Raw genomic sequence first — 16575 nt, forward strand, 5'->3', positions numbered from 1 at the left:
GAACCCTAAAATACCTCTGTACCCCAAAACCCAAACCTAGCCCTGAACCCTTAAAATACCCCTGTACCCCAAAACCCAAACCTACCCCATAACCCTAAAAATACCTCTATACGCCAAAACCCAAAACTATATCTGAACCCTTAAAATACCCCTGTACCCCAAAACCCAAACCTAGCCCGGAACCCTAAAAATACCACTGTACCCCAAAACCCAAACATACCCCTGAACCCTAAAATACCCCTGTACCCCAAAACACAAACCTAGCCCTGAACCCTTAAAATACCCCTGTACCCCCAAACCCAAACCTACCCCTGAACCCTAAAAATACCCCTGTACCCCAAAACCCAAACCTAGCCCTGAACCCCAAAAATACCCCTGTACTCCAAAACCCAAACCTACCCCTGAACCCTAAAATACCTCTGTACCCCAAAACCCAAACCTAGCCCTGAACCCTAAAAATACCCCTCTACCCCAAAACCCAACCTACCCCTGAACCCTAAAAATTCCCCTGTACCCCAAAACCCAAACCTAGCCCTGAACCCCAAAAATACCCCTGTACCCCAAAACCCAAACCTACCCCTGAACCCTAAATCACCTCTGTACCCCAAAACCCAAACCTACCCCTGAACCCTAAAAATACCCCTATACCCCAAAACCCAAAACTATATCTGAGCCCTTAAAATACCCCTGTACCCCAAAACGCAAACCTAGCCCTGAACCCTAAAAATACCCCTGTACCCCAAAACCCAAACCTAGCCCTGAATCCTTAAAATACCCCTGTACCCCCAAACCTACCCCTGAACCCTAAAAATACCCCTATACCCCAAAATCCAAAACTAGCCCTGAACCCTAAAAATACCCCTGTACCCCAAAACCCATACCTATCCCTAAACCCTAAAACTACCCCTGTACCCCATAACCCAAAACTATATCTGAACCCTTAAAATACACAAAAACCCCAAAACATATACCTCAGTACCCCAAAACATATACCCCTATACCCATACTTACCTTATCCAAACATTTAAAAAAACATGCTTTTACCATTCATGCATTTACAACGAATTTCGTTGTAAATGTATGCGTAGTCAAAGCATACAAAATGTAATGCCATGCGTTATAATGGCATTGCGGAGTCATGGTACTTTCATAATGAAAGTATGCGGAGTGATGGTATGCGGAAAGAAAGTTGCGGAATAATCGGTGTTTACCCTCCCCCGGTAAGTACATTGGTGGCACGGCGGACCACATCTCCAGCAACATACTCATATTTTTTCACCACCCATTTGAAAAATGCACAGGTCTCTCTCATTGATGGCCAGTACCAACATACACTTTTAGACACACCTCCCGCCACAAGTTCTAGAATTGCGAACTTTAGAGCCGGGGAGCTACGTTCGAATCTCGGCATCAGCTCAACATCCTGTGATCCCAGGCAAATCACTTTGTCTCCCTGTGCCTACCACAAATGAATGTGTTCTTCTGTAATGTAAATTGTGCTCATGCCATGTTGTCGAGTTTGCGGTATATAATATTGCAAAGAAATATAAAGTAGGGAAACTCAAGTTCACACACTACTGAACGCGCACTCTTAAGTGCATCAGCAGTGCACTGTGAATCGGAGCGATTCACAGGCCTGTCACAGATAAGAAATGCTATCAAAACGAAATCCTACAAAACAATATACTACTGGCCGGCAGCAATTCATACCCGGACAACGTCGGCACGGGCAGCTATCAACAATGAAATCATAAACCAAGGACTTATAGAAATTGAAGACTCACTGTATCTATAAAGCTAGAAGTCTTTACAAGATTTCAGCTTGCCGCCAGCGGTCCGAACTAACCTAACTGGATACCACAATATCGCTACCGCACACAATATTCCAGAGATAAATAACTACCTTACTCAACAGTTGCCTAACTTAGTTCCTGATCAACAACTTGTCTACAACACCATAGTTGATAGTGTTGAAAAGAAGCAGGGCAAACTATTGTTCATAGACGCCCCCGGTGGCACAGAAAAGACTTACCTAATCAACCTCATACTTGCCAAAGTTCGATCTTCTGGGAATTTGGCTCTAGCTGTTGCTTCATCTGGAATAGCTGCCACTTTGCTAACAGCTGGGAAAACAGCACATTCTACCTTAGAACTGCCTCTAACAGTTTCCCTTGAAAGGGATTCAATATACTCTATTCGGAAAAATTGACCTTTTGGGGACACTGCTTCAAAATGTGTCTCTTATCATGTGGGACGAATGTACAATGATACTAAAACCATTGCTGCCTAGCCTTTTTTTACCCGGACAACGTCGGGACGGGCTGCTAGTATATATATATAGCTACACGTTTTCTGCCTCCATGCGGTATCAGAAAAAAGAAAGGCCGGCACACTGGTATCCGTTTTCCAAAATGTAATTACCAGAACCCCCCTTCACCCCTCGCAGACGCGTTTCGCCTTTGCGAAAAAAAAAAAAATATATATATATATATATATATATATTTTTCACAAAGAACATAATCCAGCACTCCGTTGGTTATATACGTTTGATTTATTCAGTGCAGAAAAACGAGCCTACGCGTTTCGAACCCACTGGTTCCTTCTCACGGCGGCATAAACAATTGTCCTACTTCACTTTTCATATTTAAGTGATTGTGGTTACTTAGTGCATTGTGGGACACGTAGTTGGTTCAGAAAAAAGTTTCAACCAACACCATTTAAATTACTGACATTTACACTAGGTTCAGTCTTGGTGCAAATGAAGCATACATATAAAGCTTTTAAATCTTTTAAATCACAATTATGGCTGAGTGCCTTAATTGTTATTTGGTTTAGGTCCCAACATTAGCACATTTCTGGCAGCCTGGCAGTGTTCACATTTTGCAACTAATATGGATAAGCATATTCCAATTTAAGGGGAGATTTGGTGGTTTCTAACATTCCCATGTGCAAATTGTTTTGTTTCTAGGGCTGAGTGCCCTTGCTACCGCCAATGAATGGTTGCCAATAGACTAAATTTACACTAGATACCAATCAAATTATAAATGAACAATAAGGTGAAAGGAGTGTACAATTCGGAGAACTGTTATCCCCTTTCACAAAAATGTCTCTTATTGGTGAACAAGTTCATGGTGGTACTTTGTCATTTACAGTGCATAGGAAGTGTCAAGTTGTAATTACAGGTGGAAATAAAGTTCCTCATCTCCGTTCAGGCCTGTGGGGATTTTGGTCTTGAACCGCAAAATTAATTTTGATTCCAATCTGCGTAGTATTAATTTTCTATTTCCGCCACGTTCATGTTGTGGAATCGTTGCTAGACCAAAGAATTGCGTATCTTGCCATGTCTTGTTGGTGTGATTTCCTATATGTTTGGCCATTGCATATGTCACGTCCCCATTTTGTATTGCACGGATGTGCTCTAGGATACGCTTTTTCAAAGGGCATGTTGTGCTGCCTATATATCTTTTTTCGCAGTAGCACTGAAGCATGTATACTGCGAAACTGGTTTCACAAGTTATGTGTTCCCGTATTGTAAATACTTTGCCTGCTGGATCTGTAATGGTCTTGGTGTTCTTTCCTATTTTGCACGCCTTGCAGGTATTACATCTTACAAAACCTTTGTTTCTGTCTGTCAGCCAATTGTTTGTTTTTTTGGTGTTTTCAAAGTGACTATGCACCAAATGGTCAGAATAATTCAATGCTCTTCTATAGGTTATTAGTGGTCTCTCTCCTATATTTTTGCCTATATCAGGATCCTTCTGGATTAGATGCCAATATTTCTTTAGTATTGTCTGTATCTTATAGCTCTCTTTGCTATACGTGATGACCATCCTTGGCGGTTCTTTGTCATTGTCTTTATCCTGTTTGTTTGATTTTTCCTGCGAGGGCAGTAAGGTTTCAGCTCTTGTTTTGTTTCTGGCTTTTTCTTCACCTTTTTTGATGTCTTGGTATTTATATCCTCTTTGTGTGAATCTCATCGCAGTCTCATTGAAGTTTTTTTCCATTTCTGTATCCTCTGAACAATTTCTCCGCATTCTTAGTAGTTCACCATACGGAATGCTTTGTTTCAATTTCCGAGGATGGAAGCTACGTCCGTGCAGTAGGCTGTTGGTTGCCGTTTCCTTCCTGTGAGTTGTTGTTTGAATTTGGTTGTTATTGACATAAACTTTCGTGTCCAGGAATACCACTTCCTTGTTACTAATGGTGTGTGTGAATCTCAGGCCTACAGTATTGTTGTTGAGTTCATCAAAGAAGATTTGGAATTCAGACCTTGTTCCCTTCCATAATAGGAAGAGATCGTCGATGAAACGCAGCCATAGCGCTACATTGGCCATGTGATGGTCGTTTTCTTCTCTCCAAGCTATGCTCCTCTCCCACCACCCCATCATGAGGTTAGCATAGCTTGGAGAGAAGGAAACTCCCATCGCTGTCCCACATTTCTGTCTGTATACCTTCTTGTTAAAAAGAAACACATTGTTATAAAGGCATAGTCTGATCATTCCGATCAACATCTTAGAATGTTCTCGTTCTTTCACTGGGCATTGTTGTAAGAAGTACTGTACTGCTTTGACGCCTATCTCGTGCTCTATTGAGGTGTATAACGAGATGACGTCTATTGTCACTGAGAGAGCGCAATTTGAACGAAAAGTATATAGTAGCCATATTTAGACTTATATGTTATAAACGAAGGAATGAAACGTATATCGTAATGTAAAGTTGGCAACTATAGCATAAGGGCCAACGAATGTGATAACATGTTATAGGAAATGTAAATGTATTCACACGTTAAAATGCATTAAGTTTAGAAACCCCGTATACATGAAGGGCAAATGTATAGAAATGTGTATAAATGCTTATGAAATGTAGAGCGTGCACAGTAGAATTCGTGTACGTGTGTAACTTTAAATGTGTAACTTTACATTGAGAGAAGCGGCGAGGAAATAACGCGTAAAGACGTAAACGTGGATAAAAGTATAAGAGAACTTACATAAAGATGTAACCAAGGAAAATGCATAAGTGATGCTCTATGTAGTTGTATTCAATATATAAGTATATGTCTAATGTAGAATATGTATAAGTATAACTAGGGCTTTTGTTAAAGTACGAATGTATGAAAGTAGGCCAAGGGTTATACCGTCAAGAGAGTTTCTATAGGAATGATGGAAGAGCTTGGGTCATTTGTGTTTCTAACCTGATTGACCAAGAGTTCGAAGGAGCATAGTCACATGAAACGTAATTTAGTGGTCTTGTGAAGGTCGTAAATAGCTTGATGTGGACATGAGAGCCGAGAAGTCTAGCACTTGTTAGATTTAAGGTGACAATGCCGGACGGAACTTGTTGTTCGAACGTGAGGAGAGGTATGTGTTGAAGTGGACTATGTTTTGACAAGACCATTCATATGATCTAGAAGGTTAAGAAGTGTACAGATAAGTTAAGGCCTTGTCCAAGTTCCTATGACACTTGAGCTGAGAGAGTCAATAAATGTCGACGATGAAATGATGAAGATGACATCCAAAGGAGAAGGGTCAACTCAACGGACGACGCGAGGAGTGGACCAATGGAAGAAGAAAGAAGTTGACATCATCGGGGGAAGTCCGTGGTGGGCGTCAAGGGGCGTTCCACTCACACTGTGATTGTGTATTTTAGGGACAGCACCCCGGGGAGGAGAGCAGAGTCATCAGCAGAGCAATTGGGAGATTAGGAACAGCGAGACGAATTGCTCAGAGCAAGGGCGAAGGGTAGATGCCTTGAGCAGATGCGCTGAGACATCATAGCGCAAGGGAGCAGTAGGCCGAGGACCCTTAGAGAGCAGATGGGTAGGCAGATAGGGTACTGCTTCTGAAACTTAAGATTTCCTTTAGAGGCTAAAGAGAGTTTGAACTTCTTAGGGAGTCAAACTGCTGACACCTTTTTAGGGAAGAACTTGCGAAGTAGGATCGTCACATAGCATAGAGTAGGGACAGATTAACTTGATGATTGTTTTTATCTTACTGCAGATGACGCAGAAGGAACCACTACACACTGAAGCTTAAGGCGACTGATATTTGAAATTGATTTTGTATTTTGCATACTTTGAGATTTTATCCCGAAGTGGATTGTAATGTATTCAAAATTAATCTTTATATAAACTCTTAAAAACTTCATCAATTGTAAGTGGTTCTTCAGAGTGGCGTCATTTAATGGGGTTTGTCTAACCAATGCGGGGGTGGTCCTTTCCTCAATGACAGATAAGAGCGGTCCAAAAACAGACGAATGGGATTCTTTATTAAATTTATCATACTCATAAATTGATATCAAAATCCCGTTCCCCGCAGTTGGTAGCAGAGTTTGATGGTTATCTTCTTGAGGAAGACGACCTAGGCCAGGTTAGTTTACCCCAAGGTCCCTAGTCATCGTCGACCAGAAGAAGAATCGCAGCCGAAGACGGTGCTGATGGTGCGTCGAGAGAAAAGCAGCAGAATCGGTCGAGAGTGAGTATAAGGGTCATGCGTTGTAAGATTGCGGTGTTTTATGTTGTTCTTGTGTTGTAATGTCAAGCGGAGTTGTATGCCTGTAGTGTGATTGAGGGAAGGTTGTGAGCGCGCGCAACTGGATGAAATCTTATGTCCAGAGGACTTAAGTGGTTCGGGTGTATCGAACACCTAGAGTAATTTGTCTACCATTTAATGGGGGTCATGAGGTACCATTGATTTCCCGACAGACCGATGATAGGGGGAGCGTATGTGTGAGTGAATGAGTAGCGGACGCTGGTCGTACGTCTACTGTGCGTAAGTAACCTATCAGTTGAGGCAAGTGTCCGACCGTAAGAGGAAAGACGCTGTGCCAGTTGAGGTAGCAATTACAGTTAGACTGTGGCCGTACAGTCAGAGAAAAGTGATCGCTTGGACGGGAGTAGTCATTTTTCAATGTATGAATGAAAACGCATGTGAAATCGTGAAACGAGTTAAGAAACGAGGGAAGCTGCTGAAGAAGATACAAGTGACGTCAGCGTAGAACCGTGCTGGGATAGGCTGATTAGCGAGAATCGCACAGGGACTGGTGGTTGTTATCAAGCAAAATGAAGTGTTTTAAGGGTTTAGGGAAAATCTTTAAAAAGAAAAGGAGAAATTTATATGCCGGAGAAGAAGCTCCACCAGAAGGCACACCAGCACATCATATGGCAGTAAATGTAGGCTTACATTCAATACTGTGGATTTCCGAGTGGCATAGGCTAACTGAAGGGCAAAAAGAACTGGCGTTTCCAAGATTTGGAACGTTTAAATTAGAAGTGTTGAACCAACTGAAGGCGACGATGCTTTCAATGAGACCTCTACCGAGGCCAACACAATTTGAAGCTCTTGGTGTGTGGTTTAGAACAGCACACGAAAGGGGCGTAAAGAGGCGACAAGAAAGAGTGAGAAGATCGGTAAAGGCAATGCAGGATGCTAAATGGGACGATGAAGCCAAGAAATGGAGGGTGCAAAAGATAGAAGCAGACAAATTGTTCACCATGATAGAGGCTACGGGAGAAAAGAAACCTCTAGAACAGGAAGATGAAGAAAGCGAGTCGGAGGAGGAACTGCTAGAGAGGCTATTGACAGACAGACCACCTCCATACAGTGGGGAACTTGCGAGTCCCATATTACCGCAAGTAGACGGAACTAGGTGGGGAGAGTATAAGTCGATCCCGGTATCAGAGTGGGACGCTACTAAGACCGTAGAGATACCCCAAACTAGTCCGGAACAGAGAGTAGTGGGAAGACTTGTGGTCCAGAACGTGCCAGAGACGCAATGCGCTAGGTCATACCAGATGCCGGACGCTTTACAGGTTCCGGTCACCATAGGTCCTATTGTGTCAATCTATAACCCGGAAGGGGTCCAGCAGGATGAACAGGCACGGTGGGATAATGAAAGGGCAGAAGAGGACAATAGGAATGCCACAATGAATTCCCACAGGCAGATACGAGCACCAATAAGTCGGAGTACCCCATTTGATTCCGCAACGGGTCCCAGAGTAGAACAGAGAGGTCGAAGAGGGTCAATGGATTTGAGGGGTCCTAAACCGAAAACCTATAAGGAATTAAGGGAATACCTGAGAGAATGGGACGCTGCCGAAGAAGTGCGGAATAGAAGTCTAGAAACGGGATCCGAGTGGAGAGAGCAGGATAACAAGATTCTCTCTCATTGTGGAGCGGGTGAAAGCAGCCCCGAGTGGGAGAGAGGAAGTCAAGAAAGCAGAAGAGACATTTGTCCTACTGATAACAGCAATAGGCTAATATGCGGAGATAGAAGTACAGGGTGTGGCGAAGTGCCTCGCGTCACCTTCAGTGAAGGGGAACGTAGGACACAGGAGTACCGGAATACCTTTAGGTGCACACATCATGCCCCGGGTGAGGAAGCAAGACATTGGAGTCACGGAAACATGGAGAGTCGCGAAGCGTCTCGACATGCATCTGGTGATAGCGGTCGGAGTCACGAAATTACAGGGAGTCGCGAAACGTCTCGCCATCCCTCCGGTGATCACGAAAGAGATCGCGGGAGCATGGGGAGCCATGAAGGTCCTTATCGTCTGTTAAGTGACACCAGACAGCAAGCGAGTTACAGTGGTCTAGAGCAGAACGGTGGATCCTATCTCACATCTGGAGAAACCGAGCTTAGAAGACGGAATGTAGGGTTGGAGGATAGAGCATTATTCCACCATACCCCACGTGAAGATGGAAAGGCTTGGGATCTCGAGGGGTGGGAACGAAGAGAAGGAAGCAGAGCTCCTCATAACTCACCTGTGCTCAGGCGAAGGGCGCATAGTGGAGGTGAGAGGGATATGAGAGAAGAACACAGAACTGAGATGCTGAAAGCGGAAATAAAAGCAAAACGACTTGACATAACGAGTTTGAAGGCAGATTTGGATGAATTGATTGACGGTACAGTGTCATTAGAGAGATTAGCCTCCTATACACCAGATGAGATACTGTTCTTATCCAAAGATATTACTCGAAGAGCGAGGTCAGCTCATGAGAACTTATCTAATTTGGCAAACAGGTACATGGTAGACCTGTCACGAACTAGGGCTTTACAGAGCAACCATAGGCTAACATGCACGGATCAGGATTTGGATGACCGTAGAACGATTGCGCTGAAGGTTCACATAAGGGAATTGATCATAAGTATCAGGATATGGAGAGATCTGGATAGATGGGAGGAAAGATGGTCCAAGAAGGGCTCCGTTAGACGGAGTGTGCTTGAGAAGTCCCAGGACGCAGACTTGATGAGAATGGAAGCCTTCCCTTTGCGAGAGGTCGCGAATGGAAGCTACGTTCATGTGCCCTGGACAAGGGGGGATTTGGCGGCATTCACCAATTCCTTCCCAAAGCTTAGAGATAATCCTGTTGAGTGGTATAAGCAGGTAGAAAGATTCGTGAAGATCTCAAAGGTATTGTGGGTCGATTTGAACACACTGTTCGATATCGTAGTACCCGGAGACTTATGGACAGCGTGCAAGCTTAGTGTTGACTGGCCCACTTGTGAGCCAACGAGAGAAGCCAGGACGAATGGTCCATCTCATAGAGTCATGGAAAAGTACGAGAGGGTAATAACGTGGCTAAAAGAGAAAGTGCCGGTACAAGACATAGACTGGGTAAAGATAGATCGGACTACCCAAGAGCCGAAAGAGACAGTGCATGAGTTTTACGAGAGATTGCTGAAAGCATTCAAGCAATACAGCGGGTTAGATGTGATGGATCCCAAGGACATAGGACAGTTTGTTTCAAAGTTCGTCTTAGGATTAAGACCAGAAATATGCCTAATGATCCAACAGCATCTGATCTGTTGGCAGAACAAACCTTTAGACGAGATTCTGAGGTATGCAAGGTATTGTAGTGACGAGATAGACTCGAAGGCAAAGAAGCTTAAAGAAAAGCTAATGTTAGTGCAAATGCAAGCTGCTGGAAAGGATAAACAGCGACAGCAGGGAACAGGAACGCAGGCAAAGAAACAGAATAATCAGAGCAGAGACGAGGAAGAAAGACCGAGACCGAGAATGGATATCGAGACACTGAAAAAGAAGACGAGATGCCATCAGTGTAACGAGGTGGGACACTGGCGACGCGAGTGTCCTTACAACGTTGAGACAGGGGAATTAGAGCAGGAGGAGGAAGAGGTTCAGAACAACGTGGTTAAGGGAGCCACAGTCCCGAAGGGCAAGTTTGTCAAAGGGGGGACTCAGACTCCTCGAGCCCCGTTTCCTCAACCACCTCGCATCACGAACGGAGGAAAAACCTACAGACAGATGCCATTGTTTGTAGGAGGAGAGGAATGTTACTACGTTGATCCTCTTACAGGGCAGCGGGCTAGTAGGGACGAGGACTGTACTCTAGGAGCCGCCTTGGAAGTAGATCAGAGAGGACCATACGTAGAGGCTGAAATAGCGGGATGTCCTACAACCTTTTTGGTGGATACAGGGGCCACTCGATCTACGTTGAGATCTGCGGTAGTCCCGGGTCTGCCAATGTCAGGAGAAACGGTACAGGTGGTAGGAGTTGCGAACAAAAGAATGACAAATCCCTTGACTGAACCAGTGTCGGTGAGGATAGGGAATTACAGTGACGAACATCAGTTCGTGATCTGTGATTCTAGTCCTGTGTGTTTATTAGGGAGAGATTTGCTGTGTAAACTGAATTGCACGATACATTGCACACCAGAAGGAGTAGAAGTGCAGACCAATGATGAGGACGCTGACTTTAAAGTTGTAAACTCAAGGGAATGCGTGGAACTTTATCCTACCTTAACAGTGGAGGAGCTTCCAACGGACTTGAGGGAGAAAGTGTCAGCTGAGGTGTGGGATTTTACTGGAGAAGAAATAGGCTTGATCAAAGGAGTGGAACCAGTAAAGATCTTGGTAAGACCCCATGCTGAGAATCCAAGAACACCACAATACAAGTTGACACCGGAGACGATCGCAGGAATAAAGCCCGTGATCGAATCCATGATTAAACAGGGAATATTAAAGGAGATCGTGGGAAGTCCATGTAACTCCCCGATCATGGGTTTGCAGAAACCTAGTGGAAAATACAGAATAGTACAGGATCTTCGGAAGATTAATAACATTGTTGTCTCATGTTGTCCAGTGGTACCGAATCCATCAGTGATATTGTTTCAGATACCGTTCCAAGCTGAATGGTTCACAGTGATAGATTTGTGTCAGGCTTTCTTTTCGATACCGTTAGATGAAGAGAGCCAATATCTTTTCGCTTTCAAGCTGGAAGATCGCGTTTTAACATGGTGTCGTATCCCTCAGGGGTATACAGAAAGCCCGTCGATCTTTAACCAGTTATTGAAACGAAATCTTGAGAGTCTAGTACTGCCCAAGAATTCAGTTCTGGTCCAGTACATAGACGACCTCCTTGTTGCGTCAGAAACTGAGGAAGCTTGCAGAGAAGACACCATCACCTTATTAAATCACTTGGCCGAGAACGGACACAAGGTGTCTCCAAGTAAGTTGCAATATTGTAAGACTGAGGTGCAATACTTGGGCCACAGGATTGAGAAGGGAAAGCGGAAGGTGTCTCCAGACAGAATAGAGGCGATTATGAAAATGAACGCGCCTACTACACAAAGAGAAGTCAGGATGTTTCTAGGCATGGTTGGTTATTGTCGACAGTGGATAGCAAACTTTTCACTGAAGGCCAAACCGTTATTACAACTGACGCACAAAGGAGTAAGTGATCCGGTACCATGGGACAAAGATTGTTTGATGGCGTTTTTGCAGCTGAGGGAGGACTTATGTCGCGCCCCGGCTCTAGGAATGCCGGATTATAAGAAACCTTTTTTGCTTTACTGCTGCGAGAGAGAGGGATGCGCGTTAGCGGTATTAGCACAGGTCCATGGAGATGCGCGCAGGCCAGTGGCGTACTTTTCGGCTACATTAGATCCAGTAGCCGCAGCGTTGCCCGGATGTCTCAAATCCGTAGCTGCAACGGGTGTCAGCATTGAACGATCTGAGAGCGTAGTCATGGGTCATCCGTTAGAAGTGTATGTACCACATTCTGTAGAACTGTTAATGACAAGGACGAAGACTCAGCATCTGACGAATAGCAGGCTCACACGCTACGAGCAGGTCATATTGGCTGCCGAGAATGTGACCCTAAAGAGATGCTCTGTCTTGAATCCTGCAACTTTGATGCCACTTCCGAACGAAGTGGAAGATGAAAACTGTACAGAACATGACTGCCTCGATGTGACTGAACTATGTACCAAACCGAGACCTGATATCGTAGATGAGCCATTGACAGACCCAGATGAAATTTTCTTCGTTGATGGTTCATGCGTAAGAAACGATGTCGGTCAGCTGAGAGCAGCTTATGCAGTATGCACGATTACCAGAGTTATAGAAGCCGCTTGCCTGGAAGGAGTACACTCCGCACAGGTAGCTGAAATTGTGGCTTTGACTCGTGCTTGCTTAGCAGGCGACAGACTTCGAGTCACTATATACACCGATAGCCAGTATGGATTTGGCGTGGTTCATGATTACGGGCAGTTGTGGTCTCAAAGAGGTTACATGACCTCCTCGGGTTCTCCGATTAGGAATGGAGAATTCGTGAAACTTTTGTTAGAGGCTTTGCAAAAACCAATGGCCATAGCCGTGGTCAAATGTGTAGCTCACACAAAGAATACGGATTTTGTATCATTAGGAAATAAATATGCCGATGAGGTAGCGCGTTACTGCGCAGAGCAGGGATATTCTCACACTGATGCAAAAGTGGGGGGAATCCAGGAAATGACTGAATTGACTATGTTATTAGATACAGTAGATACATGGGACGAATTGAGAGCAGTACAGGAAAATGCACCAGATGATGAGAAAAAGGGCTGGGAAACAGCTGGGTGCGAGAAAAGTGAAATGAATTTTTGGGTGTCTGCCGACGGAAGGGCAGTATTACCAAATGAACTCATTAGTCCCATGGCAAGAAAATTGCATGGATCAGCTCACATAGGAAGGGATGCTATGGTGAGAGTATTCAGGCAAACGTGGTTTAACCCTAAATTTAGAGTAGCGGCAGAAGCAGTGTGTCAGCGATGTACGATCTGTCAGCAACTAAATGTGGGTAAGAGAACACCAGTTACCTTGAGTCACATAGGAAGGTCTGGGGGGCCTTTCAATAGGATGCAGATTGACTTCATAGAAATGCCTCCATGCAACAGACTTAGATATGTGCTAGTGATTGTTTGCATATTTTCTAGATGGGTTGAGGCTTACCCTACACGTAGGTGCGATACACTTACAGTAGCAAAATTGTTACTTAGAGAGTTGATACCGAGGTTTGGGGTGCCATCCTCTTTGGAATCGGACAGAGGAACTCATTTCAATAGCGAAGTGGTGAAGATGCTGTGTTCAGCTTTAAACATCGATCAGAAGTTACACTGCAGCTATCGACCGGAAGCTTCAGGGATTGTAGAGCAAATTAACAGTACTATCAAGTCCAGACTGGCTAAAGTTTGTTCATCGACATCCCTGAGTTGGCCAGACGCACTTCCAGTAGTTCTCATGAGCATACGTAGCACACCTGATAGAAGAACAGGCCTCTCTCCACATGAAGTGCTAATGGGGAGAGCTATGAGGTTGCCATCGGTTCCGACTGCAGCGCTAGTGAACATCACAGACGATTTGATTTTGGACTACTGCAAGGGACTATCTGATGCCGTAAATTCTGTGTCCCTCCAGGTCCAGGCTGCAGAGGTTCCATCAATACAAGATTTGTGCCATGACCTGAGTCCAGGAGACTGGGTCCTGGTGAAGAAACACGTCAGGAAGAACTGCTTAGACGTGCGTTGGCGAGGACCGTTTCAAGTCATACTTGTAACGAATACCGCAGTAAAGTGTGGAGGGCTGCCAAACTGGATACATGCCTCACACACCAGAAGAGTACCAACACCTCCAGAAGACACAGCTCCTCTCTCGGATGAGAATCCGGCGGGAAGCGGAGAAGCCATAGAGGGGGAAAGCCAAGCTGTGGAGGTGAGCGAAGAAACTGAAACTGTGTTGGAACAGGGCGAAGAAGGTCGGGACACTAGCGAGACCGAAGTCATCTCAGGAGAAGACAGTAACTGGGAGACCGAATCAGAAACTGAACAAGCTGAGAGGGACCAGGAGACGGGTCCTGTAACAAGGATCGGAAAGACGGGAAGCGGCAAAGCCGTTTGGCCGGAGAGGAGGAAAAGGCCAAATTCGGAAGGAAAGAACGAAAGAACTCTTGCTCCTGTCGCTGAAGAATCGGATCAGGAGGAAGAGACGACAGATTCAGGAACTGAGAGTCCACGAAGATCAAGAAGGGTACGTGTGCCCTGCAGAAGGTACGCAACCCCAGAGTGGACTTATCTAGCAGATGTATTGGGGACAGAAATCTGGGAGAGTGAAGAGTGTGAAGGTAACCACTCTCGATCCAGTCGTGACAGTGGAGATATGGATGTTGGCGCCTGGGCTTGAGACTGAGGGGTTACTGACTTTCACACTTCCCCGACCCCCACGTTTGAGTAAAATTCAAGATCTAGTGCTGAAAAGACTACGATTTCCAACGGCTGGTCAACAAATGACAGAAGAAGAAGAAAAAGTTATTCGTTTTGAACTGTTAATTATTGTTGTGAAAGCTGCAGGTCCGACAATAATTGTTGATGCATAAAAGACTTTTTGTACGTATGTTCTAAAGAAGAAGATAACCTAGCGCCGAGTGGAAAGAAGAATAAAATTAGGGATTACATTTAGAGGACGGAGAAGGGTTAGGGTTGTCTGTTGCTAAGAAGAGAAAAGACATTGTGGTGAAAAAGATACCTGTTGATAAAAAGCACTTTAAAGACTGTGAAAGCAAACAAGTAACCAAAGACTGGAAAAAGAACTTTCGCTGGAGAACGAGGACGCTGTTTTGATAACATGGAGAACGGCAACCCAAACAGAAAAACTAGATGTATAGTAGGTACACTTATAGCAATAGTGATATTTCTCATAATCATAGTAGTAACGATATCCTACATGACAGGCCATGAAAACGATAAAAGAATAGCAAATGTAAAAATTGTAACGACTTTGAAACCTGCTCTTGTGGGAAAGAAGGAGGAGAGCAATGTCATACGTGAAAAGGCGTTACTTGCAGATGAAGCTCGTAGATTGCACATAGACGAGTCACAGGGAAACTTTAGGTCAAATGCATATGCCAAGTTATTGTATGAATATATCGATGCCATGGAGGCCAAAGATTGCTACGTTTGTATGCAATTGCCGGCTTCTGTAGACGAAGGCATTAGATATCACCACCTCCCATTGACTTATGGGATCACATGTAGTTTACTGCTTAGTATATTTTATGGTAGAGAGGGATTTGAGTACTACTTTTCGAATTATGATTCGGTACTGCCTGAAGTTCCGAATTATAAGCAAATGAATAAGTGGGACTATTACAAAAAGGAAGATAGACTAGCTAAATTCTTTCTTCCTTGGGATACGTTAGATACATCATATGCACGTAGAAATAATCTGACTTGCAAGGTATCAGAAGTAGAGAAAAGATTTATAGCACAAGTAGATGATCGATGCAGACGGCAGAAGATTCTAAAAATGTCAGGACAATGGAAAACAGATTGGACAGAAGAAGAGAAGGCACATAAAAAGAAAGGTAGTAATGGTCCAATAGCATTGGATAGAACACAGAAAGGAAAGTTATGTTTAACTCGAAGCAAAACGTATTATGAGAGTGAATTTGTAGGTGAAGTTAGTTGTGAGCACTCTTTTAGGTTAGAGTATTACACAAAGGATTTTATGAAAGGGATGCAAGCTATTCCGAATGTGTATTTTGTATGTGGGAGAAATGCCTATGTAAAACTTCCAGATAATTGGTATGGTTCGTGTTACTTGGCAATTGTCTTCCCCAAAATATATCATGCAAAGGATTTGGCGATAATAGAAGGAAAGGCTTCGAGGAGAACGAAAAGGGAAGTAGGAGATGCAGAAGTAGTAGGAGATGTATTTGGAGCGATGTTTCCATTGTTAGGTTTGATTCTTAACGATGTTAAGATTAGAAGGTTAGCGACAGTCGTGGATAGATTGTCTGCTAGCACTGCAAGATCTTTAATGTTAGTAGAAGGTGAAATGCAGTCGATTAGAGCAATGGTATTACAGAACAGACTTGCTTTAGATGTAATATTAGCAAAAGAAGGCGGAGTTTGTAAGGCTTTGAAAGTTCAGGAATGTTGTACTTATATTCCTGATAATTCAAAACCACTTGAGAAGGTTATCAGAAACATTACACAGATTCATCAAGAAATTGAAGATTTGTCAAAAATAAATGTTTGGGAAAAAGTGGGAAATGGAGTAGGCAAGGTTGGAAGTTGGTTTGCTAATATAGGCAAAGGTATAGTATGGTACATTTTAAAGCCTGTATTAATAGTAGTAATTTGTATAACTATATTATTAGGATTAGTAAAATTGTATAAATGGTATAGGTCGAACGAGTTACAAAGATCGATGAGAGACCAAGAAAGGAGACTAGCTGTTTTACAAGATCAGCAGTATAAAAGTCTGAGAACGCTTGAATCGATAAAAAGAGGAACAGA

The sequence above is a fragment of the Lissotriton vulgaris genome, chromosome 3_1 (assembly GCF_964263255.1).
Source record: "Lissotriton vulgaris chromosome 3_1, aLisVul1.2, whole genome shotgun sequence".
NCBI classification, from domain to species: Eukaryota; Metazoa; Chordata; class Amphibia; order Caudata; family Salamandridae; genus Lissotriton; species Lissotriton vulgaris.